Source organism: Nyctibius grandis, chromosome 2 (genome assembly GCF_013368605.1).
Source record: "Nyctibius grandis isolate bNycGra1 chromosome 2, bNycGra1.pri, whole genome shotgun sequence".
NCBI classification, from domain to species: Eukaryota; Metazoa; Chordata; class Aves; order Nyctibiiformes; family Nyctibiidae; genus Nyctibius; species Nyctibius grandis.
The window spans coordinates 115,741,295-115,766,459 of NC_090659.1; the positions used below are offsets into that span (position 1 = coordinate 115,741,295).

A 25,165-nucleotide genomic window follows, 5' to 3' on the forward strand; every position below is an offset into this window, starting at 1 on the left:
GGACGGCACCGGAGGGGTCCGGGGAGGGACGGGTGTACCTCACCCAGCGCCACAGGCACCCGGGGCTTCCCTTCAGCCGGGCGCTGCTCGCCCCGCGGCGGGCGCTGAGCGCGGGTGGCAGCTCCCCGCGCCCCGTCCCTCGGCCTCGCGCCCCGCGCCGCCGCAGGAGGGGGCCGGGCCGCGTCCCCGTAGCGGCGGCAGCGCAGCCGCGGCTGGGGCGGATCGGGGCGAGGCTCGGGGGCAGCGGGTCCCTCGGCGGGCGGCAGAGGGCGCCCCGCATTCCGCCAGAGCGGGGCCGGGAGGAGCCTCCGGCGCGGCGCGGCTCGGCGCGGCCGGGGAGGGAGAGAGAGAGAGAGGGAGGGAGGGAGCTGCCACGTCCGCTGCGCTGAGCGAAGCCAGTCCGCGCCTCAGCCCCACGTGTGGCGGAGCGGGGAAGTTGCCGGCGGCCAGCTCGGACCCTGCCCCTCTCCCGCCGCTGCCCGGCCCTCCGGTGAACGCAACTCCAAGTAAGGGTGCACGGCGGCCCGCTCCCGCCCGCTGTCCCGGGGGAGGCCGGCGGGGCGGCGGGTGGGTGCGGGCGGCAGCGGCTGGAGGCGCTGGGAAGGGGGCGGCGGGGAGCGCCGAGGAGGCGCGGGTCGAGCCCGCGGTGTCCCCGGGGGAGCCGCGGGCTCAGCTCCCGGCCGGGCCAACTTCCTGCGGACTTTGGCTCCGAGCGCTCCTTCCCGGGGCGGCGGGAGCGGCCCGGGGTCCGGCGGCCGGGGCGCCGCGGTTAAACCCGGAAAGTTTTACAAGGCGGTGTGCGGGCTGGGTGCCGCGGCGGAGGGCCGGGAGGGGAGCGTGGCCCGGCGGCGGGCGGGCGGGGGAGAGCCGCCGCCTCAGCCTGTGTGGCGAAGCGGGGGCCGCGGGCGCCCTCCCGGCGTGTCTCGGCGGGGCGGCCCGGCCGGCGGCTGGCTCCGAGCCCTGAAACGAAACCGCGTCGGGTAGAGACCCCGCCGCGGGGAGGGGGTGGGAGGGAGCCGGGGGCGGCCCGGGCAGCGCCGGTCCCGCTGCTGCGGGCGGGGAGCTCAGGTGTGTGGCTCCGCGGAGCGGGAGGCGGGCCGCGCCGGTGGGGTTGGGTGGCAGCCCCTGGGAAGCACCGCTGAGAGATTTATGAGGAAAATAACTCTTAAAAAGACTCGCAGAAGACTTTCAGGTTTTGTGGTTTTGCCTTTTTTTTTTTTTTTCCGTCTTAATTTCGGTTTCCCGGTCGCGAGTACAATTGTGCTGAGAAACGACTGAGACCTGTGTTTAAGCAGCCTATTGAAAAAAAATCTCAGGGAAGCATTAAAAGGTGACCCAGGGAAAAAATCAAGATAATCCGTTCTGAATGTAAAAATGTGGCTTTTGTCTCTTTTTTTTTTTTTTTTTTAAGCACCGTGCCTTCACTTGAGTGTGCTTTCTCCCTGCGATGCGCTGACCTAAGTTCGGTTCGTAGCTTTTTGGTTCTCCTTATTGTGGGTTGCAAAAAAAAAAAAAAAAAAAAATCTGTTATGTTTCTAACCCGGTTATGGTTCAAACCTCCTTTTAAAGCAGTAGAGAAAACACATTGTCTTGTGTCACAGAGATTTCCGTTTCGGGGTCTCAATCCTGCCTGAAATTTGTATGAACTTTTTAATCAGTCTGTGTGGTACCACCCTGGGCTGGGACCTCCTGGGGTTTCCATGTTCCTCTCAATTTTGAAAATGTGATTGTCAGTTATTTTTAGCTTCGTTAAAAAATTTCCTCCTTTAAATGAAGCAGAAGTCTTGTAGGAATTCCCTGATGCCCTGTTAAAAAAAAGTGAAATGAGTTTCTCATTAGTACATTTTTAATAACTTTTTGCTCTCCCTCTCTCTCTTAACTGGCTTTTAGTGTCCTATTTATAACATCCAGGCCTCCTAGACTGAAATTAAGAAGAAAGCTGATTTTAGACTTTTCTCAACCTGTGTAGGTAGAAGTTTCACTGATCTTTGTCAGATAAACGAGCTGCTCATTGTCACAGCAGTTTTTAGCTGCTGCTTTCCCTCATGCCTTGTGAGAAACTGAGAAGGGACATCTACCAACAGGAATTTTGGGTGCAGCTGTCACCCCTTATCGCGTGGGAAACTCTAGGAACTACCTGTTTCTTTAGCGCTTTTTCCAGCGTGGACTTGCACAGGTCTCTTATTCTGCTCCTCGAGAGGGTTTTGGCAGAGCTGTCGACCACAAATGCAGCGTGACACAAGCACTGGCAGACATACAGATAAAGAAAAGCCATTTACAGAGCTGGGCATCTTCAGACACTGCTAGGGTGGACATCGGAAAGCCCTCCTTCTGGAGAGTCCTTAGCATGCATAGCACCCTTTTGGGCTGTCGTTGGTGTTCACAGACCGATGGGACTGCTTTGTGTGAGATGTAAGATATTCAGCAGTGGCCGCATGCCCACACCTCCTTCCTGTGGAATCTGTGGGACACCACCTGAGCTTTGAAGCTACCCCAGAGTGTCAGACTTGCGTGGAAATTGCCCTGTGTGAGGTGGCAACCCTCAGGCACACTCCCCAGCTAACCACTGGTTCGTTGCTGCTTGTTTGGAGGTGTGTACAGTAACAGTGAGAGAGTGGACTGTTTCCTCGCTGGTCACTGCTATATCCATATGCTGGCAAAATAATCTTGATTTTTTAATTTTAAATCTAATCGTGTTTTTCCATGCATTAAATACACAGTGAAATGCTTTTGCATATATATAAGATATACAAGCTGACTAGGTGATAGGAGCTGGCTTATGGGACGGTAGATAGACTATACACTAAATCTTTTGGCCACAGCACTTAATGTGTAATATAATGCAGTTTCCTTGTTCGTTTTTGTTACAAATTTTCCTCCTCCGTGGTCTTTCTCCCTTGCCTGTTACTTTGAAGCCCAACAAGGCTTGTCCCGATGGTGTGTGCACTACCAAGAAGCAGTGGCGTAGAGGAGCTGAAAGAGTTTCTCCATGAAGCGTCACAGGAGACCTGCCCTGGTTCAGCAGGTAGCACTGCTGTCATGGGCACTGCCCTCAGAGAGAAATACATTGGTCTTTTGCAGTGGTATCAGGGTTGGAGAGAACTGAACAGTAGTTCTCGCTGCTGGATTTGGCTGATTTGCTTTTACTGTCCTCCAGCTACTCCCAAAGCCACCTGAGCCCTTCGAGAATGGATCTGGCATCTCTTTATTCAACTACTTTGGTGCAGGTGCTCCAGAATAAAATGATCACTGCCTCCCTACTAGTCTCTCCATCATGCCCTGCAATAAGCATCCATGGGTGGATTGACGTCCATGATGTCCAATGGCAATTTCTGTTGCATGCCAGTCTGGATGTCTCTGTTTTTTGATTGATTATGGAAATCCTATCATGCTTTGAGAAATGTTCTGCAAAGAGATCTTGGCGGTTGTCTTCTCTGGAGATGCCTTAAGGTTGGCTGCTGTACAGGGCCACCTGCTACAGCAGGGCTGCTCTGTAAGACCACAAGTTCTGTAACAGGTGGCATTTTTTTCCCAAGGTAAGAGATCCTGAGAGGTCTCCATGATTGTGCTGTTCTGTGTTGCTCCTGTTTTGTTTTGTTTTGTTTTTTTTAATTATTGCAATATCAGCTTTCCAGTAAGTACTCTGTGAAGCTGAGAAGTTCCCTTCCTTTCTGCCCATTATGGGAAAGAGGTATGTTGACAGATGTGGGCTCTGTGAGGATATGCTGAGCTCTTAATCCTGTTTGTGGCTAATAGGCCATGCTAATGTGGAAGGGCATCTCTTTCAGTATATAAAGGCCTTAGCTGCTTGCTACCTTTGGGAAATGTGCTATTAAAAGGCTGTAATTGTTTTAGCAGTAGTGGCGGGCCATGAGGTTGTCGATTTAAAACTCTGCAACAGTGCAGGCCTCCTCCCCCACCTCTTTTTTTGAGAGAGATTTTTACTTGTTAAGACAAACCCTAAAATAGTTGCTGTAGGCAATAGAGGAAGCAGGCTTTGCATGTTGAATATGGCAAACAGCCAGAGATCAGATATTTGTGAGCCCTTTAGGCACACGTGTATCTTGAGGGGATGAGAATGTGTGATAATATTCTCTTTGTTGTCTTTTGCCCTACCACTAGTTTAGTTTCAGGGTTTTTTTTTGACTTCTCCATCCTGCTTCATTTGATTTCATGTACGCCGTTTTTAGTTGCAGAGAAGTTAGTCACTTCGTTCTCTCTTTAAAATGCGAGCTCTGTGCTGTTAGATGTCAACGTGACTAGATGTTTCTGACTGCTTTTGTAATGAGAAGTCTCGTAGGGCCTGCCCCAATCAAATTATTCTGTATTAAAGTTCTGAAAGTAGAAGCATAATTTTAAGTATATTAGCAACTTGGCAGAGACTTCTCTGTCTAGTCCATCAGTATGCTGGTCAAAACTTAATCTAAATAAATAGTGTGCAGTGATAGGACTTGCCCCTTCAGTTTCATGTGAGCATAGAAAACACGTCTTTCCACCCTGTATAATGAATATATGCTGTTTAAGCAGCTACTTTATTAAAGATGGGGCTACATTCTTGGGATCGAAGGAGTCATGTTGTGTAGTTTGATGGTGAGATTCTTTGGGGCTGAAAAGCTTCTGAGCAAAGCAACTGTATGTTGCAGTTGCTGCTATGCAATATTAAAGGCATGTGCAAGATAGGGACCTTAGTTCCATGTTAACCAAGCGTTTGGGGGAGGATGTTGATAAAACCAGAAACTGGAGCTGGCTTTGTAGGTGCAAGATGGAGGGCAAGTGATTTGTGACACTGACTTGCAGTATGCGAGACACTTGATTTTTAGGTTTCTCTTGAGCAGAGGTTGCTAACAGTGCCAAAATACTTGTGTTTTCCCCTTTAAGTCAAGTCCTACCTGTAACAGCTGCAAGGGAAGGCTTCTTCTGTGACCATAACGTATTCGCTCTCTAATTGGCTTATAGGGAGACTCAGTGAAAGTGTCAATCTTGAGGAATTTTTTTTCTTTAAACAGGTGGTAACAATAATGCTGGGCTTTTCTCAGTCCTCTGCAGGTGCCTGTGGACTTCCTGAGGTGAAGGGATGTAGAAAAGGAATCTGACTGCATGCAGAGCAGGTGGGTTCTGGCCCACTCAAGTGGGTGTTGACTTTCTGCATTATGGCAGAAGGTCAGACGATGTGAGTGTACAAGTTTTTGTGAAACGGCCAGATGTGTGGTAGCAGGAACGCTGAAACTCATTATCAGACTTAGCAATGCCTGCGAACCAGGCTAGAATGTGAGCTCGTGACTGGTGCCTTAAGCCAGCTAGCCTCTTACCTGCTTCCTTTCATGATTTTTATTTTATCTTGTTTGGATTGCACATGTTTTCCATTAGACTTTTTCTAATGACCTTTTTCTTTCCACTGTAGTTATCTGTATTTTTCTTTACTTTTTACCCCCAGCTGTTCTCTGTCAGTTTCTGTGATTTTTTTTTTTTTTATTGCATCGTTAGATTTTTCTCCTTCTGTGCATCCCTCCCCCATGTTGTTTACATTTGTTCTTCCTTTATTCATCTTCCTATATTTTTCCCCTTTTAACTCTTATCCTTGGAGGAACCAGTTTTACTCTTGGAGACCAGCCCTTTCTTATTGATTGCCAGCTGCTTTTATTGAAGCTAATTTGCATTCTCTGCTCTTATTGTGCTAGACAGAAGACTAGTGATTTTGAGTAAAGCTCTTCCCCCAAAGGGTTTGCTCAGAAATTGTCTCTGTATTTCACAAAAAGAGTGGAAAATAAAGAGCAGCATCGGTGCAAAAGCTGCTTCTGCCTAAACGAATGTGTTTGTGTCTTTGTCACATGAAGAGTAGAAATGTGGCCTGCCCTGCTGCAGGCACAAATGACTCCTCCAGGCTGAAATGAGCTACTGGGGTGGGAGGAGTGCAGAATGATGTGGCCTTATATTTACTTATATGGACACCCCTTAGACTCTGGCAGTAACAAACCCAATCCATTTTGATTGGGACTCTGTATTGCCTTGGTACTTTTATTTACAAGCATTTGTGTAGTTGTGATTTTTTTTTTAAATTATTTTTTATTTGGCCATAGGCAGCTCTAAAAAAGTTTATTAAGAGTAAACATATACTATAGTTAAAGAGTTGAAGAGCCGTGGCTCCGTGATGGTAAACTTGGAAAAAAATTCAGTCAGAGCTGTTGGCTGGGAGGGGCTTTACTGCTTTTATCTGCCTTCAGATAGGCTCTTTGATAAGGGTCTTCAATAAGGCTCCTTGAGCCTTATTAATTGCTAAATATAAAACCCTTGTGTTCAGGCCATGTTGATTTTGGGCTTTGTATGGTGCTAGAGGTATGGATAGTCATGATTTGGATGTACCAAACCTCAGGGTGTATATCTGTCTCCTTCTCAGACTGCTTTCTGTTTATAAATTGGTCTCACTGCTTTTTACCTAACATCAGTTTGTTTTTGTTTGACACCTTGGCTTTGTTTGTATACTCGGAAAGGAGCTATGTCCATGGTCCAGTGCTTAGTATCAGGTCTGGAGAGGAGGTGTGCTGTATAAATCTGTTATTAAAACTCACTGAAGTGCTTTGCCTCTAAAATGTTTGTTCCTAGCATGGCTGCTTACTGGTAGATGTCAATAGCATCTTACGCTTTATATAGCATCGTTGCGTCAGGAAAGATCTTGTGCTTGACTTTGATACCCTACTAGAAGGATAACAAAAATAAGGAATTGTTCTGGTGAAGCTGCGGGATGCAGCTTTTTGTTAAAAAAGTGCACCCTCAAACATAGCTTAGGTACGTGGCTGTCATGATACACATAAGATTCAAGATCCCAGAGCCTTTGATTAGACCTTACGGGTGCCAGTATAAAACACAGCTCTGAGCCTGCAGCCCTGCCACAAAAAGGCTCAGAGAATTCACCTGTAGTTGTTTGTTTTTGAAAACTTAGATCTGCTTAGAAACTAATACACCTACTGTACTGTGTCTCGCCATCGGCCCACCGTACCCACCGTCACGGTGCAGTCTAGTTTGGAGGGGAGAGAATACAGTTAAACTCTAGCATCATTTAGGACAGAAACTAAAGGGTAATAATCTGTCTTAAATGGCTTGAGGGGTTTAGGTGGCGATGCTGCATCTGGTTTAGGTGGCGATGCTGCATCTGATGTAGCATCAGAAAAACTCAAGTTTACGGAATTGGTACTGTTTAAAGGAATGACTTGTAATTATACTATTACAATCTATGCAGTATGTTTGAAGGCTTGGAGACTTGGAGTTACTTGTGAAGGACTTCAGCATGGAGGAAGGGGGTGCGTGTCAATTTCTTGCCTAAAGGTTTGGGTTTGATATCATTATTCAGAAATCTTGCTGCTGTTTCTTGCTGCTAGATTGAGATTGTTTCAGTCTGCAGAGCAAGCCTTAGCCAGTTTCCCTCCATTGTTTAAGACTTTCCCACAGTGGTAAGAGAAATATTTAACAGGATAGGAAGCAGTGTCTGTAAAAGTAAGATTTGCTCTGAAATCTGATTACCTGAACTATTTCTGAGTCTTTTAGTTTCTAAAAGTTGAAGCTGACTTACTTCTTTCTGTTGCTAATTTATTTAGCCTGTTAACTCATGGTACAGTAATCTCCAACAAACACGCTTTTGCTTTTTTTTTTTAAATGACAGTATAAATTGGGGAAGAGAAACAGAAATACTTGTATACAGTCATTTTATTGTTTTTTCCATGTCTTCTACCTATAGCACTACCTTCCTGAGTGGGAGAAAGTGAGATCTTTCTGTTCTGTGTCTAAACAGAACAAAATGCAGAAGCCAATAGTAGAAGCAGGAGTGAGAATCCATTTAACTTTTCAAATCCTTGCCTGTGTTAATAACAGGATGGGTTATTACTATTGAACATGATGGTTTTTTTTTTTTAAAAAGAAAGTTATTAAATTTAGTGTGTGCTTAAGGGGGAGCAAGGGGAGTTCCAAACACACAAAGAAACCTGTAAGAATAAATCTTTGGAGCAAATTCAGTAACAAGCAGAAATATTCATGTGGGTCTGTATGTCTTAACATTGATCTCCTTCTGGACTAATAATGCCCCTCCTAACACAGGGTGTAGCTATACAGTGCCTGGCAGACTGACCTACGCTTCTCTGCCCACACTCTCAGATAATTAGCCAGGAGTTGGATCTTCCCTGTAAGCCTTCTAGCTTTGTTATTCCAGCGCTGTGCTCAATTTAAAATGCTATGCTGAGAGACTGGCCTTTTTTAGCTTGGCGTAGCACCAGTCTAACAAATCGCCGCAGCTTTTGAACTGGAGCTGGTTTGCATCTGATCTTCTCCGAACAGGAGTGAGGAAGATTGGGTCTGCCTGTGGTGTACCACCCCATCATGCCGCATGACTGGTTCGGGTAAGTCAAAGCTGTTGACAGCTGGCTTGGCTGTTTGTTCATGTTCCCTTCCTCATTCTCTGTGTTCCCGAGATGCCCAGCTGCCAGTGGGAGGTCATGCTCAGCCGTCCTTTGTGACTGAAAAACTTCTGTGTTTTTTTTTTTTTTGTTGTTGTTGTTGTTGTTGTTTTTATGTTGGTTTGGGGTTTTTTTGGATTTTCGGAAGAGGTACCTGTGCAGTTGGTGCTTACATTTTAATATCTGGATGTGTTTTCTTGGCAAAGACTTTTTCCAGTGCCTCTGTCAACAGTGAAAAGTACCCACTGGCCCCTAAAGCTTTTTTACTTAATGTACTTCCTTGACCTTTGCAACCACTTGGTGCTTTTGCAAGGATATGATCCTGGATGTTTTACATATCCCATGTTGCTGAACTAAATCACAATTTTGGGGTTTTGAGAGGTATGAGCTTTGATGATAAATGCATATTTTTCCCCTGTATAACTTTATCTTTACACTCTGTGCTGGACACTCCTGAAGGAGAAATCCAGTGTGAAGAGAGGTCTTCTGGCAGTTTTGGCCTTAGCAACCCTTAGAAGCACAGGAGAGGAAGAATTAAAGGAAAGAGCTGCAGTGTGCAGAGTCTGAAGAATTAACATCAGTATTTTCAGTCCCTTTTTATATAATGTGAGGAAAGAGGTGACTGGAGGATGAAATCTTTCCCGGGGTACTAGCAGAGAAGCAGACAGTATTTGAGAGCCAGATAAGGCCCCATGAGCAGCAGAAGCGTATTACGCTGTGGGAACTTTCTGGGCTGTGATCAGCGTTCTAAAATACAGTTTAAGAAACAGTCAATAAAATATATTTTCCAGGGACTGAAAAGATTTCCAGGTGGTGTTTCCTCTTCATCTGTAAGCTTCAAACGTATCTGACAATCCCCATACAATGCAATTCAAAAGTATTTTTAAGCTTAACCTTATTTTAATTAAAAAGAGGCATCATGGCAGGATATTCCACAGTGCATGTTTGCTGAACAACATATACTGTCTGGATAAATGACTGAAAACTTTGCTACATGGTGTTTATTTGCTGCTGTCTTTTGTGTTGAATTTTAGTTGTTGCTGGCTTTTTCTTTCTTTTTTTTTTGTGATATGAATGGGTATGAATTTTTCTCTGAGTATTTTCATTCTGTGAATGTTTTTATTCATTGTGTGAAAATAATACGATGCTGTGTTACTAAAAATAAAGAAAATATAGGTTGTAGGTATATATTGTAATATCATCTGCTTTGTTTTTTCCCCTATAAGAATTACAGTAGGTGCTGAAGGTTTGTTAAGCTCAAGGAGCGGATATAGTTGCTTTCCAAAATAAACACTATTTATGAAAGTTAATTTCAGGTTATCTACAGGAGAGTGAACATGCAAGGAGCAGGTATATAATGTTTTCTTTGGAACATACCTTTGCTAAGTGTATTTTTAAAGGTTGCTAATCTGTTTCCTGCCTAGAAAACCAAGGAAGTCAAAGAGAGAAGGAGGTTACGGACATACCTGTTACTTCAGTGCTGTGGCGTTTCTATGACTTTCATCTCCTACGCAGTTACAAGCTCTGCAGGAAAGGGATATGGAACTTGTGTTGAAAACTCACAGGTTTCCTGTTTCTCTGAGCAAGCTGATTCCTGGCTGAGCCAGTCAGCTTTCACTGCTGGGCCATCTCTCTGTATTTTCTATCACCCTGGAAAATTTGTGGTCTCCTCTGTTCCTGACCACCCTGGATAGGTAGTGATCTCTTCCCTCCAGACTCTCAATACCAGCAGTGTAGCAGCATCAGCTATGTGCAAGTCCCTTTGAATTCTGCTGTCAGTTGTATTTCTTGTGAATAAAGTGTTGCTGTTACAGAATTCCAGGGAGCCCTGAATATAAACGTATCAATTATGTGTCAACACAACAGCATCTGTCGTTGAAATTGGGTATCATTTATTTGGCATCAGCATAGCAAAGATTTGGCTGACAGCCAGAGTGAAATATTCCAGCAGAAACTGCTGCAACAGGAGCCATCTCTGAAGTAATTCTCTGAAATTCAGGTGTTAACATTGTCTTTTAATAAATTCTTAAGACATTAGGAACCTTAAGCAAAAAGCCTTTCAGGTTCCACATTCTTGTCTACTTTTATTTCTTTTTCATGTCCAATTTTTTTTTCCTGCTCTCTGAAGAGATACATACAAGGTTCTGCGATGTCTATATCCTGTGATTTAATATACTTTTTTGGCTTTCTATTTCATGTTCCAACACTTGTTTACATAAAAATTCCAAATGAATGCAATCAGTGATGGCTTCTTTGGGGAAACTTTGCTTAACTGTGAAAGAGGCAAGGCTTTCAAAATAGGAAAGTAAGAATTTATATCCCTTTTCTCCTTAAAGATATGTAGGTTTTTTTTCATATTTTTCTCCCCCACTTAGTCTCTCCAATCTTCCTCGCTTTTTCTTAGACCTTATCTAAGTAAGTTTCATGTTCCCAGAGATGTGAGTGAGTCAAAACAGTAATTTCAGGAAGTTAGGAAAGCCCCAAGTCCATAAGACACTCCATCTGTCACAGGCAGAATTGCCACAGTTCAGTAAATATTTTAGAGTACCTGTGGGAAATCAGAAACTCGGATCACTTTGCTTTTAAGGGTGATCCTTACCATACTTGAAGGAGGTAAAGAAGTAACTCTTCTGTTTAATGGTATAGCTTGTAATATCTGATGTAAATATCTTTTTAAAAATGAAAATGGGAAGATCAGAGTTGGAAAGCAGAAAATATGGCTGAAAGACTTGGGGTCATGTCATATATCCAAATATTTACCTCATGTCTTTTCACTGACTAGGCTGCAGACAGTCCTTGGCCCTTCATCAAATTAAAAGTTTTTCACTTATGTGCTAAAGAAACTCCTTTCTAGGAAAGCGTTAAGAGCAATACAGAGATAAAAGTAGTTGGAAGAAAACATGCATTGGATTTTCAGTGCTGGAAGAAAAGCTTGTAGAATAAAGATGAGCTGTTTTTTTTTTAAGGTTTTTTGTTTTGTTGTTTTTTTTTTTTTTTTTTCCCCTGAGGTTTGAAGTCCTGTGAAGTTCAGTTTCTCTCAGAGGGGAGAGAATAATGAAAAGGAGGGAGGTCTATCATATTCTCTGCATTTTAAATGGATTGGTTTCTGTTTAGGTAGGAAAGAAATTGTAAATTTGGATTAACTCTTAACTTCATACTCTCAAAAGAAATCACAAATCTAGAGTTAAGTAATGAAACCTCTTTAGGAAAATCAATGCTACTTTTATCCAGCCTCAGTGTATTCAAGAGGTCAGCTTTGTTGCTGCCCTGGCAAAGCTTGAATTTAATGATTAACCTCTTTGTGACTGTTCATGTAGCTTCTGGCTTTCCGTCTGGTACTTTATATAAGCATAAGCCAAGATGATAACAGAATGCTGTAGCAGAGTGGTATGTGCTATTTGGGGAAAAATCCCTTTCCAAATCCTATATGCAGTATGCACCAGCCCCAGTGAAACTGAGAGAAGCCCATTATGAAATCCGATTAGCTGTCTGCTCTCTAGACGAGTGAAAATCTCTGTCCAGTGTGGTAATTGGCGATGTCTAGCTGGTAGCTTAGCTGGTAATAGTGCTGTCGCCTCTTATAGAGGCACCTTCTCTTGCCGTTCTGCCACGAATGTGTATTCATTTCAGCCACGTATAACACTGAGCGTCGAAGTGATACCCTGTAATAAATTTTTAAATCCTCTCCAGTGCTGAACCTGGCACTGTCTTGTTCTGTTGTGTTGCCCTTCCATTCAGCAGATTTCCTTGTGGGATCTGAAAGTGTCATGTAAGCAGCAGCATACAAGAGGAGGGAGAGTATGCTTTGTGTGAAAGCAGCACTGAAAAGTGCAGCATTAGGGTCAAGGTTCAAAGCAAAGGATTGTCAAGTGCTAGACACTGTGCTTGCTCTAGCAGTAATAATCTCTGTAATTTTCTGCAGGTTAAAAAAATCTCTATAATTCTGGGAAGTAAATATGAAAAAGATTTCACAAGTAGCTTTAGTTAATGTAATACGCTGTAAAGTCTAAATTGTTTTCCTGTTAAAATGGAGAATGTGAGGAAGAGCAGTTCTAATGCCAGCAGTCTTTGATGTATTTATCTCCATAAAATGCAGTTCTGCTGTCCTGTGAGCTACAGATGCTCACGTCCATGGAGCAACCTGGCTGAAACCTGTGGAGCACTGTAGTAGCAACTGAGACAAGTTGCCAGATGGGAACTGAACTTCTCATCGCCTCTTGCCATATATACATAGTCCTGTATCTTTTGAAGGTGTCTTCTGTTGGTAGTTGTTGCTTCCCATCAGTGTCTGTTCATCTTCCATCTTTCCTTTCACTTGAAGGAGGTGATTTTTGACTGCAGCTGTCATGATGGTGGTTGTTTTTAAGTGCTGTACACTTTTTGCTCTTGGGTTGCATCAAGTTACTGTGATCTTAGCCAGTGCTTTCTACCTCATTTTGTATTTCATTCTAAACTTGCTATTCTGAAATATATTAATATTGTGTCATTTCTGTCTAGAGGTTTATGAACAATTTTGACCTGTTGCTAGCATACCCAGTTGATTGAAACTTCAGTGTGCCCTCAAGGAAAGTGAGATGGTACATATGGTGCAGTACAGTAGATAAAAGGCTATGCTTCTCCCTTCCCCTTCTCAAAAATCTGCCTTGGGGTTGTAGTTCTAGTTTCAAGGCTCGGTTAATTTGCCAAAAAAATAATCTCACTTCTCTGTTGAACAGAGGGGTAAGCAATGGAGCAATGGTTGATGGCCTGTATCATAGGAGGAGTAAGTAGATCTAGGTATCTTCTGATATCTCTAGCCCTTCATGGCAAAAAGATGGTTCTCAGAGTCCTGCTGGAGGTGGTGTGTACTGTCCTTGCCTCCAGACACACAGAATGTGCCTGTCGGTCCTCTTGGGCTTTGGAGAGCCCATGCTCAAGAGTATGGGCGCGTTATGCTTGGCTTTATTTAGAATATTCAGGTTCTGGACTGGTTAGTAAGAGGTTCTGTTAAACCACTGCCTGATTTTCTGTCCAGATATTTGGGTTATTTGCCTCTCTGTGTTGAACCTCCATCCCTTTTCTTAGTCTCCCCTCTTCTTCCCAGTTCAAATTAGTGGCAGTTTTTGAAGAAAATAACATTGTCCTTTTCCTTTACGCTTGCACTAGAAATTCAAAGGACAAAATGCCCCTTCTTCACTCTTAGGAGTAAAGTGCTATTTTATAGTATCCTCAGATTAAACACTGGGGTTGCTGAATCTACTTCTGGCACCGCAGCTCTTGTATGGAGGAACAGCCTCTTTGGAAGCACTGTTTGCAAAACCATTTCGGTACATCTCACTATTACCAAGTCAGTACTGCAACCTTATATAAGCCAGTCTCCATCCACTTAACTCCAGGACAGCTTCGATGATTAATATTTATATAAAAACTTTCATGTTTCCACAGTGAAATTGTCTCACTCTCAAAAGAAAAGGTGGCTTTTTCCTTGTTGACTCGGTGTGAAAAAGCTTGCAAAGGCTTTCAGCAGCACTGCGTCTGAGACAGGCATCAGCAGAAGAACTAGGGTCATCTTTAATTTGGTATTTCATTTTGTGAAATTGCCTACTCTGAGACAAATAAAATATTTACATGTATATTAACCAATGTTTGCCAGCTCTTGGAATAAAGCCAGTTCTCTCAGGGCCAAACAAATGCTCTGAGTGAATGAGTAATAATCCGCTATTGTCACTCCTAATTTATGGATGGGTAGATAGAGCAATGTTTGCCATTTTAGGTTGTCCTATTCGCTTAAAAGACTAAAAATCACAATTAGCTATCGGCTTGGAGTATCTATAGCATGCCTGTTTATAGCTGATGTACTCAATATAGCTGTTGCAAAAGTTCAAAACCTCCCCACGTGATAAGAAGTAATTGTGGAAGAGGATGAGAACACATGAAGGTTACAGATGTTTTGGGACAGTAATTTGGAAGCTGCAGCCAGAGGCTGAAAAGATACATGGCATCTCCTCTTTTTAAATGACATGCAAGGTCTCCGTGTCTCGTTTATTTTCTGAGGAAATCTGTTATCATCTCTCTCATGTTAATAGAAAGTTAAAAATCTATGGATTCCCAAAATAATGGCTGTATTGAGCTTTTGTTGTTGGTAGGTAAGTAGGAGGGGGGCGTAATACTGAATACCTTACAATGATGTTTTCCTGTGTCTCTGAGCCTTTTCATTTGCATAGTTTTTTAAAAAATGCAGTTTAAACAGTTTTGAAAACTTGTTTTTATGCATTTATGAGCGTGCTTTCTCATGAAGTTAACAAGAAGCTTGGCAAGACTGGGCTGAATAAAAAGAGCAACGAGACTTTCTTTTGTTAAGATGTGAGTTTTTAATGGGAACACTTAAAATCCCACCCCTTTAAGGCCCATATTAAATGTTGCAGAGAGGCAGATAACACAGCATCCCTCTGGAGTAGGAGTTTGAGGTGTTGAGAGTCACCCTTGTGATGAAATTGTCCTCAGAATTTCCCATTAAGTCTTCTGTGAGATCTCCTGGCAGGTTGTGCAGGAGTGTGCTGTATCACATGTAAATACATAGGTAGGAGATGGATGAGAAGTACAAACCTTGCTTGTCAGCCACCAAGGGTAAATAAACACAGTGCAGGGATGAGAACGGTAATTAATGTCAGTCTTCTCCGATGGACTGACTCTTCCATCTGCTTCTGTTAGTCTTTATTTCGCTTCCATGCAGCTTTTCTTCGATGCACTGGTTTCTTTCCTTTTGTTTCCCGTCCTCTCTTGCACACTAAGGGGCCCTTACTGCTCTTTCTGGACTTCATTATCTCACTCACCTACTTGTGCTTTCCCCCCACTGCATTAAACTTCCTATCTGTGGTCTTGTTAAATGAAATAACAGCAAGAGTGGTTGGTGTTGATGTTGCAGATACGAGGATGTCCAAATTCGAGGGTGCAGCCATTAATATTCTGTCCGTAATCTGTGGAAGACAAACTGAAGAAACGCCTAAGGACATGATTCCTCAGCCCCTCTGAAAGGTCAGGTGTAGGACTTAACTTCTGTACTGTGCAGCCTTAGCTGCCACTTGGTGTTCGCAGGCACTTAGATAAGATTAAAAACTAATATATCCCTGGTTTGAGAGAAGGTCGACTAATACGTGATCCAAACCACACGTCTGCTGGATCATGGGCAGGCACCTTTAAACACTCATTCCCTGCACCCTCACTGTTCCCAAACTGTCTGTGGGCCCCAACGCTGACTTGACTTCCACTGTTACAGCTCCAGGGTACAACTTGAAGTGGTTTGCTGTTGCACTGACGGGGCATCTACTGAATACGCCAGAAGACGTATTATCGAATTTGGCTGTTTAAGAACTGGTCAGCAGCGTCTTAATAAAAATAGGAGGTGGGGGGAGAACAAACTGCACCACAAACACAATAAAAAAAAACCCCTAAGGACAAAAAAACAACCCCAAAGACGAAAAAAACCCACGAACCTACCTAACAGCTTGGCGCAATGTTTCTTGAAATTGCTTTAAAATATGAAACTATTAAGATTAATCTGAATTAATCTATACAAAGTAAGAAAGATTCCTGCTTAGATCTCAGTGGCAGCAGGTGCTTGCAGAATTATAAATAGAAAGCAATACAAATTGAGATGCTTATTAAATTTGCCTTTATGATGCTTTGAAGAATTGCAGCGGGACAGAAAAGAAAAATTACCAAAGGCTCTGGCTTAGAAGGGTGACTTAAATGGCTGCGCTGCCAAAGGAAATGGAACATAAAACTAGGATAAGTGATGGACTTGTTCAGAAAAGGTTATCTAACAGCGATTTGTGCCTAGCATGGAGAGACTGGCCGAGAGCTTTGGAGGAATGTGATTGAACAGGGGAGGGCTTAATTTTTTTGGACAGTTTTAATACAGTATTGAATTTTAATATATTTTCCAGGAGATTGCACTGTAATCCTTTCTAGCACTTAACATTTCTCAAGTTTTTCCTTGTTTCCCTTTTCCCCTTCCCCCAGCTGACAAAAGCTAATTCTGTGGGAAATGTTCAGGTTTGGGAAATGGGCTCATTCAGAATTTTTGCTGCATTTTTGGATCCTGTATGTCATTCAGCATTTTCTGAAGTTCTTGAAACACCGTAGGGCCTCTGCAGAGAGGTGGCTGAGCAGAGCAGCCAACAAATCAAGTAAACCAGATCAGAGCAGCAGGCTCAACTGGCAGAGAGACCATTAAAAATGCATCAAAATCTGCAATGTTTTTTTTCTTTAATGAGAGACCCAAATTGATTTAATTTGGCAGGGAACATACTAGGAAATTGTAGCATGGGAAATTCAGTGCTTTGGGGAGCAGCGAATTGCCCAGTGTGAGATCCGAGATCCTACTTTTTAATGTAGCGAAACACAAGCATGCTTGCTGGTGCAGGGGAGATCTGTGGCGGCACAGTGTCGCTCCTGCACCCTTCTCGGCTCAGTTACTCTCTTGGAACATACTTGGTGTACAAACAGTGAAGGCATCTGGGTTAGAAATGGTGGTAACACACGTGCGCACGCAGAACAGGTGGAGTCATTATTGCAGAGCGAAGGGGGAAAGGGAATGCGTGCGGACAACAGGACTCTTGGCATCCATGCCCAGATCTCCCTGGCACTGCATGTGTGGGCTTACACAAGCTAAAGTGCCTTGTATGCCATACCAACCGTTTCATAGAATCAGAATGGTTTGCGTTGGAAGGGACCTTAAAGATCATCTAGTTCCAACCCCCCTGCCGTGGGGCAGGGACACCTTCCACTAGACCAGGTTGCTCAAAGCCCCATCCACCCTGGCCTTGAACACTGCCAGGGAGGGGGCATCCACACCTTCTCTGGGCAACCTGTGCCACTGTCTCACCACCCTCACAGTACAGAATTTCTTCCTAATATCTAATCTAAATCTACCCTCTTTCAGTTTAAAACCATTCCCCCTCATCCTGTCCCTACTTGCCCTTGTAAAAAGCCCCTGTCTCGCTTTCCTGTAGGCCCCCTTCAGGTACTGGAAGGCTGCTAGAAGGTCTCCCTGGAGCCTTCTCTTCTCCAGGCTGAAGAGCCATGTATTTAACTGTGGTTAGGAATTCAGTTGCATCCATGTGCTTGTGACTTGCACGAAAAGGATGACTTTGACAGCGCAGGAGCATGACTACCCTTGGAAAAGTTTGGATCTGTTCAGCAGGGAATGAAGCTGGTCTCTTGCACTAAGCTCATTGGGGTTAATGCACGATTGTGTATCATCGGTGACTCTCCGAGAGCGCTGCGAATATAGCGGATTGCTTTAAAAACAACCCGCGTGGAAAGGAAGGCTGTACAGGAATACATGAGAAGGGAGAATATGAATACTGTTACGTAGGGAGATGTAATGTTTTGGTCTTGGTGAGTGCTTTAAAAGAAGGTCGCTTGTACTTCACAGTGGTTGAACTGTGGTACTGATGGATAGCTGTTTGCTGAACGTTGTAGAGGAACTTCTGAGACATCCTTCTGTGACTGCTTGGACTTGCTCGTAATGGACTTCGTTACATGCACAGCTGCATAGCGTTTGCTTTTGCTTCTGAGTTTTTGAGCTGGTGGAAAGTCCTGGCAGTAGGACTGTAAATAGGAGTACATAAGTAGGCGGTGCAAGAACCAGTGTTGCAGAACTGATTAGGCAAAACCAGACTTGTGTTTGCAGGGCGGCTTTGCTGGGGAACTCCCTTTGGTTAGACTGTGCAAAACACTTTTTCTTTCGGTCCCTGTAATTTTATTAAGTCTTAATTAAACTTTCTGCGTTTAAATTAGTTTACATTAATGTCACACTGTCTTATTATGTGTATATTGACAGATACTAACAGGGATTTGATCAGCCTAATCCAGCTGTATGTAATTATGTGCCTTCTCTTTAAATAATTGCAAACAGAGTCTATCAATCATGGCAGGAAAGCCTGCTGCTTTATTATAATGTGGGATTGTTTAGTGAAATGTAATAAGACTTCAGGTTTAAGCTGGAAAGTAAACAGAATGAGATTTTAATGAGACCAGTGATAGGAAGAAAGAACCCTCCCCACCCATCCTGTGTTGCAAGTCTCAGTTCTTATTTTCCCTTCCCCCCAAAAAAAGGTGTCCTGATTGGATTGTTGTCACGCTGATGTTGAGAACATTTCTGTAATTTGAAAGGAATTTGGGAAAGGCATGGATTTCTGGCTGCCGGAGGAAGAGCTCTAGCCTAAACCTGTGGTGCTGTTCCAATGTAAGGTGGAGGTTTTTATTTCATTCATTGATAGCTTGATTACCTGGATCAAACAAGAGCATATAGAAGGCAACAGAGGTGGGAATGAAATCTGCCAAACTGCAGCACTGCACAAGCTCTAAAACACCTGCCCTGCCTGGAAAACAAGTAAGTAAGGGAGTAACACAGGCACCCACTTAAATGATTGTATTTGGGTTGATTTGGGTGTGATGTAGTTACTCTCCAGTGCCCTCCTCTGGCACGTGTACAAGCAGGGAGAGAGAGGCACGGTGCCAGCAGTCTTTCCTCAGCCTCCTACTAAAAAACCATCCATGCCAAGAAAAGCTTGAAAAACCAGAACTTCAGACAAGCCCTGAAGGCAGTGAGTTTGGGATCTGAACCCCTCGTTCAGCCTGCTCTGGCACTGCATCCAGCTTACTTTAAATCTGCTAATACGTCCAGCTTACCTCATAAAATAAAATGGTAAGTGCCACTGTCGGTGAAGTGCTGTCCGTTTTCCACTGCAGGACTGTCTCAGGAGGGTTTCAGGAGTCCAGGTACACACCCATCTTGCTTTCTTCTATTGCAGATAGTTCTGTATTGTGAGCCAAACAAGGGAGATTTCCCTTTGTGCCTTCTGAAGAAACAAACTGTTTCACAAATAGTTTGAGTCCAGCATATACAGTTTGTCTTGTGGTCAGGAAGTACGGGTGTTGTTTCTAGATGTTGCCCTGGTATCTTGGGAGCTGTTCTTTCCACTTTTCTCTTTTGTCGGTCACTCTCCATCACTCCCCTCGCTGGTGCACACACACGCACCCCTTCTGCCCCAGGCTCATCCCTTGCCTTTGTGTTTTTTGTGGGTTTAGATTTAACAATCCATTCTTGCTGTGGGCATGCATTTTTTGCCTGCCGAGCTTTATCGTGGACCGAATTTTCAGTGCCAAAGTTTTAATGACAGTAGAATTATAATGAAAAGCAGCGACAGTCCCTCAGCTCTCCTGTTTGCATTACAAAACTGTAACATCAGGCTTCGGACTTGCTGGCGTTCTGCCGGGCACGTGTCTCAGGGATCTGTTTCAAACACGTTTATAGTGATGCCGTCTCACAGAGCGACTGTGTTGGGAACCCCATAGTTTGAATGGGAGAAGTAACAACCAGACCGCACACTGGATTGTAGAAGTGTTTCCCATCTAGGTCATCACCGCTCAGAGGATGAGCACTGCTACCCTCTGGTGACAGTTCAGCTCGTGGTGTGAGTTAGCAGCAACAGTCCTGATGTAGCTGTCCTGGAAAACAGGAATGTTAATTTCACACCGATTCCTATTGCTGCACCTTCTTGCAGATGTCAAACGCTTGGGGTTGGTCTAGGAGAGCAGCATGTGAATTTTGAGGAGCTCTGACACCAGTGACTTGTTTATTTTTATTTATTTATTTAGCGTAGCTATTTAGAAGCTGACTGAACTTCCGTAAGTACACTGGAAAGATAAATGTTTTGTATCCAAAGGAGTCTTGGCAGGAACAGCTGAGCAAATTACTTTTTAAGAAAACAGCTGAGCAAACACATAACACCAAGTCATATACTAGGTGCTGTGGTTTACCGCATTTCTGCGCAAGATCATCTGTAGCTGTAGCGATGGCGAATGGGAGGCTCTTCTCTTACAGCCTCCCCTAGGAACTGAATTCATGCAGTGACAGAAATTACGTGTTTGTTTTTCATGTGTTTTCAGTAAATATTAGTCCTATTTCTTCATTGGACTGCCTGTTGCAAAAGTTGTCTTGATGCTGGTTCTTTATCTACAAAGAAAAATACGGGTTATTTATCCACCTGTTCATGGAGCAGAAGGACTTGCCTTTGTATTTTTTTTTAAATTGAATTCTATTCTGTTTCTTTGCTGCATTCAGGGCAGACAGGATTGCGCCGCAATGCCGTATGCGCCAAAAATACCATCACCTCGGCTCTGTTTAACAGTGCCTTCCCAGATGCAGAGATCTGTGGCTTTTTGTTTCTAATACAGATTACTCGTTATATCCAGGTCCTCAGAATTGTGAAAATCGTATTGAAATAGCTTTTTTGCTTTGGTGGCCTTGCTCTCTCTGACTTTCTGGCAGCGTTCAGTGCTGGCTTTCATTTTCCAAATGCTGTGAGTAGTTTGGGGACTCTCAAAGCTACATTTACAGTAAATGTGATGTTGCAGTAATGATGGGTGAATTCAGATTTAGGTCTGTAATTTGGGAAAAAAATCCTGCCACCCCTCACGAAAAAATAATCTTAAACTGACTTCAAACAGCATCTTAATAGTTCCATATTGTTATGTGTGTAATTAAAAGCTTTTCCCCTTGAAAACAGGGTTGTTTTGATTTGCTAATCATAATTCCTTGCTACAGTCAAATAGACTGAGGTAAATTTTTTTGGTATTAAGAATTGGCCTCATGCTGTAAAGTGAAAATCCATTTTTCACAGAGCAAAAATTTTTCTCTTAATGCTTTACTTCATTTTTAGCACACTCTGAAATCATGACAGATAGCATCACTGAAACATTAAGATCTCAAATGTAGTTTCGCAAGCATTATCTTCAGCCATGCATCAGTTCTGCTGTGCAACTTCTGTTTAAAAGTAAGAGCTGGGTGACCCAGAGCATTTGGCAGTGAGGAAGCCAAAGTTACTTGTGTGGCCGTTCCTGCAGAGTCCTTGCTTGCTTAGGTTGCTCTTGTTTTGTCAGGGGGACAGCTTGTACAAATGCAAAGTTTCTTTTTTAAGCAGGTCATAATCATTTCCCCTTGTTAGTGGTCGCACAGAGCTGTGTTTCTGTAGTGAAAGGAACTGTCCTGCAACTGGAATATTCACTTCATCATGGGGCTGCTTTTGTGTTGCTGAAAATGGGTTGGCTGGGGAGGTTTGGGGACAGGAGGGAGGATGTGACTGGGATCAAAGTGTTTTGTTAATCCTCTGGGCAGGGTTGCTCTTTAGGGTTCAGCTGTCTTAGTCAAATTGGCAAATCTCTGCTCCATCCATCTTTGTCACCCACAACAAGTGATTGCACACAACATTTTGCTCCTTTAGACCCTGTCAAATAATGAAGGGGATTTTTTAACTATCATTTTACATTTAGTTTTTAAAATGGAGTGTAATACTTGTGCTTGAATGTGATGAAAACAGTGCTGGACAATTGCTATTGCAGTTGCATAAAAAACTGTGACAATCAGTTTGTTTGTTTTTTTTTTTTTTTAAAAAATCCCTCCTCAAAGCCAGGTTTGCAAGGCATTAGGTGCCTACTGCATCCGACACAAACCCAGGAGCACATTTAGCTTCTGTCTCGGCATGGGAGTTGGGTACGAACTGGTCTAAGTGCTCGTGTAAACCCTACCCAGGTAGCAGCCATGCGAAGGGATGAAGGTGTTCTTCATAAAAGATGTGAGGATTGTTATTTTTCTCTCTTACACCTGCCAAAACTGAAACACAAGGCAAAAAACAAGTGACGAAGTTGGACCTGTGTGGATGGAAAGGCTGCGTGCAGAGCTGAGGTCTCTGGAGACCCCGACTAGAGCTCTGTGCGCGTGTATTCCTGTTTGGAAATCTGTCCCAAGCTTCTATTGAAATACTTTTTAAAATTCCCATTTAGCTGTGTTTCTAAGCTGGCTGTATCACCTTAGGAAATGGTGACCTTGCTGATGCTACTCTAGCAATGGCCAGAGCTGCAGGAAAGAAAATTCCCTGTCCAAAGTGTGGTATTTCACCTTGAGGTGAAATCAGTTATGGAGTAATGATAAAAAAATAAATGTGTGTTCCATGGGGTAGTCTAAAACAAGACTTATCCTTTATTAAATAGTACCCAGGGTTTGTGTAATAGTATTACGTGCAGTTCAATCATTTATTTAAAAAAAAAAAAAAACCAAAAACATTTGCATCGTTTCAAAGGTAGGAGATAATGTGTTATCTGTTGCTTAGACTCCACTTTAATGAAGGGTAGAAGCAAGATTGGTATTACTTCAGCCAGCTTGGTCCCAGGCTCCCCATGCTGCCTGGGGCACCATGTCAGGTTTCCTTCGGCTCTGTCAGGAGCTGCCATCTCCTTGCGGTGGCCACTGGCTTGGCAGCAGTGAAGTTGAAGTTGCACGAGGTCAGGGAGGATTAAAGCCTCAAGTGTAGGAGACCCTGCACAGCTGCTTCTGGCTGCCCGGAGCCGCTGCCTCCCTTCTGCTGGGCCCACGCTCCGCGTGTGTGGCCCAGGGCTTCGGCAGCGCTGCCAGGAGCAATCCTCTTTCGCTGGTGGGAACGGGATGATCTTTATCACGAGGCCAGGGAGCGCTCCCGTTTTACTGCCCGCGCAGTGCTTAGCACTGGTTCCCTGCTGCCCAGGCTTGCTCTGCGCCCTGGGGTCCTCACCTCCTCCTCTGCCATCTCTTGGACTCGACTCTTCCAGCCTCCGTACAGCAGCTCCGGCTGCAGTACCCTGAAGGTAACCAGCCCAGCAGCAGAAACAAGTAACAAGCTGGTAAGATCGTTGGTTTTAGTTCTTCATGACTCTGATGCTGATGCGTCCCGGCGATTGGGAACTGCTGGTTTTGGGGCTTTTTAACGCTAATAAACTGAAGGGCATTGTCTGCTTAGGTGTCTTGTGTCCTTCTTCCCTGCTGCTGGCTGGAAATTTGATTACAGTGTGTCCTGATTGTCTGCTGGTTTGTTGTCTGGTTTTGTGGGCTCTTTTTAATGTGTGAGTAACATCCATGGCCCTGGGGGAAAATTTAAATTATAAAAATTAATTCTTGTCAGATCGTTTGAATTTCAAGATGTTTTGCTGTTCCAGAAATGTTACAGTATCAGGTTAGACCAGGTTAATCCAAATTGGCTTGCAAACACTTGTAATTTTGGATTTGGAGAAAAATTATTCAGCTTAACATGGCTAATACATTCATGCTGTAACGTTGGTGATAATAAGTTCTTTAGATGTCTAGACGCACGATTACACTAAGGGCAGATAAATGCAATCTTTTGTGCATGTGTTGCCTGTAGAAGAAGATGCAGAATTGCAATACTCAGCAAGCGCTGCTGTAGCCAGAGTCAGGGCTGCTGTTCCTGACTCACAGGAATAACCACGTGTAGTGTGAGGAGCTTTTAATTGCTGATTACTAATGGTCAGGGTTAATTTTACAAAAAAAAAAAAAGTGGAAACAGCCAATTGCCATAAATTCTTCTGGTTGGAAGATTGATTGTTGGCATGTTTTGAAGGATACCAGTCCCCACGAGTTTCTCTACAGCCTTCTGGTACAAAATTACCCCTGCTTAACCATTGCTGACTTGTTTTAAGATGCTGGCAAATGCTTCAGCGTTGGTATGAGTGACTTCAGCAAGTCCACTGATTTATGCTCTTAGGTTTTGAGGGTGGCTCTGCAAAACAGTTCAGAGTAACTTAACCCAGAAGGTAGAATGAAGAGCACTTTTATATATAAAAAGCAATTTGGATGATGGGCAAGGAGGAATGTAATTGCTCTAGACGTCAAGCCAGGGTGCTCAATTTGTGAATTTTTATTATGTTGAAGAGTGATGTCTTTAGGTTTGTCTTCAGTAACTTTTTAATGTTTTGTTCTGCTTGAAACCTTAGCTTGCAGTGCTCCAACTTGACGCTGAAAGTGTCAGAGAGATGAGGCAGTCTCTGTGAAATGGATGTTTCAAACAACTATACCAAGCCAACACTCATTTTCTTGACTTGGCAATTGAGATGATTTCTTCGTAGCCAGCAGGTTCCTGCTTTTGGGGGTAACTTTCCTATAGTGAACTTAAAAATAATCTCATCACCCCATGCAATTTTATTATGAAATTTTAAATTGCGAAATTCATAAAAGAAAGGTGAAGTTACAGTCCCTGGCTAGTGCCAGACTCCTGGCACGCTGTTGCAGACTACGGATGTTCCACTTTTGCTACAGTCTGTTAATCCCTTCTGTGCTATTCCTATAAATGTCTGAGTTGAGGGGGTCGCTGACTTTCCAGTAAAAGCAGTAGTTGAACTAGTTTGGTGATGGTTTCCAGCCTTGGCAGATGCTTGGGCCAGGTTGAGCAGTTAATAGAAATGAGAAGCAGCCCTAGGGGGATGCGTACAGTCTGTTGCAGTGAGCCCTCTCCTGTTCTGGGGAAGGAGACTCTCGGCTTCCGTTTGAGGAGAAAAGGTGCGTTTCCAGTTCTTCTGCACGGTGAGGTTAGCTGATCACTAAGGTTCCAGTTCCCACAAGATTGCAGTACCTGTGGGACATCACTTTCTCATTGCCCTTCTGATAGCTGCTTCCTCCGAGACATTTCAAATGAGCAGTGCTAACTAGACTGTCAATTACACCCATCCCAATGCTATATTATTTCCTTCCTCCCTTTGCCTGAGTTTTGCCTTCCCAGTGCACAAGCAGGGTGATTACTGGCTGAAGGAGGACATAGCTCAGTAACGTGAGATAATTTGTTCTCCTGGGCTGTGCACGCCACAGGGAATGAGACCCTAACGTTGTAATCCCAGCCCTGGCCCTCACTTGG

General features: G+C 43.8%; 1 protein-coding gene across 3 annotated transcripts in view; it reads left to right on the forward strand.

The window, feature by feature from the left end:
- Positions 1-297: 297 nt before the first annotated feature.
- The window catches only part of SMCO4 (single-pass membrane protein with coiled-coil domains 4), a 30,623-nt gene continuing 5,755 nt past the window's right edge, over positions 298-25,165 (forward strand). The window contains exons 1-2 of one of the 3 annotated variants that reach the window (XM_068425123.1): positions 298-506; positions 5,037-5,108. The gene's annotated coding sequence lies outside the window, so the exon portion shown is untranslated. Of the gene's footprint in view, positions 507-5,036; positions 5,109-8,304; positions 8,385-25,165 lie in introns of those variants that run through there. The other 2 variants (XM_068425122.1, XM_068425124.1) reach the window with 2 other exon arrangements.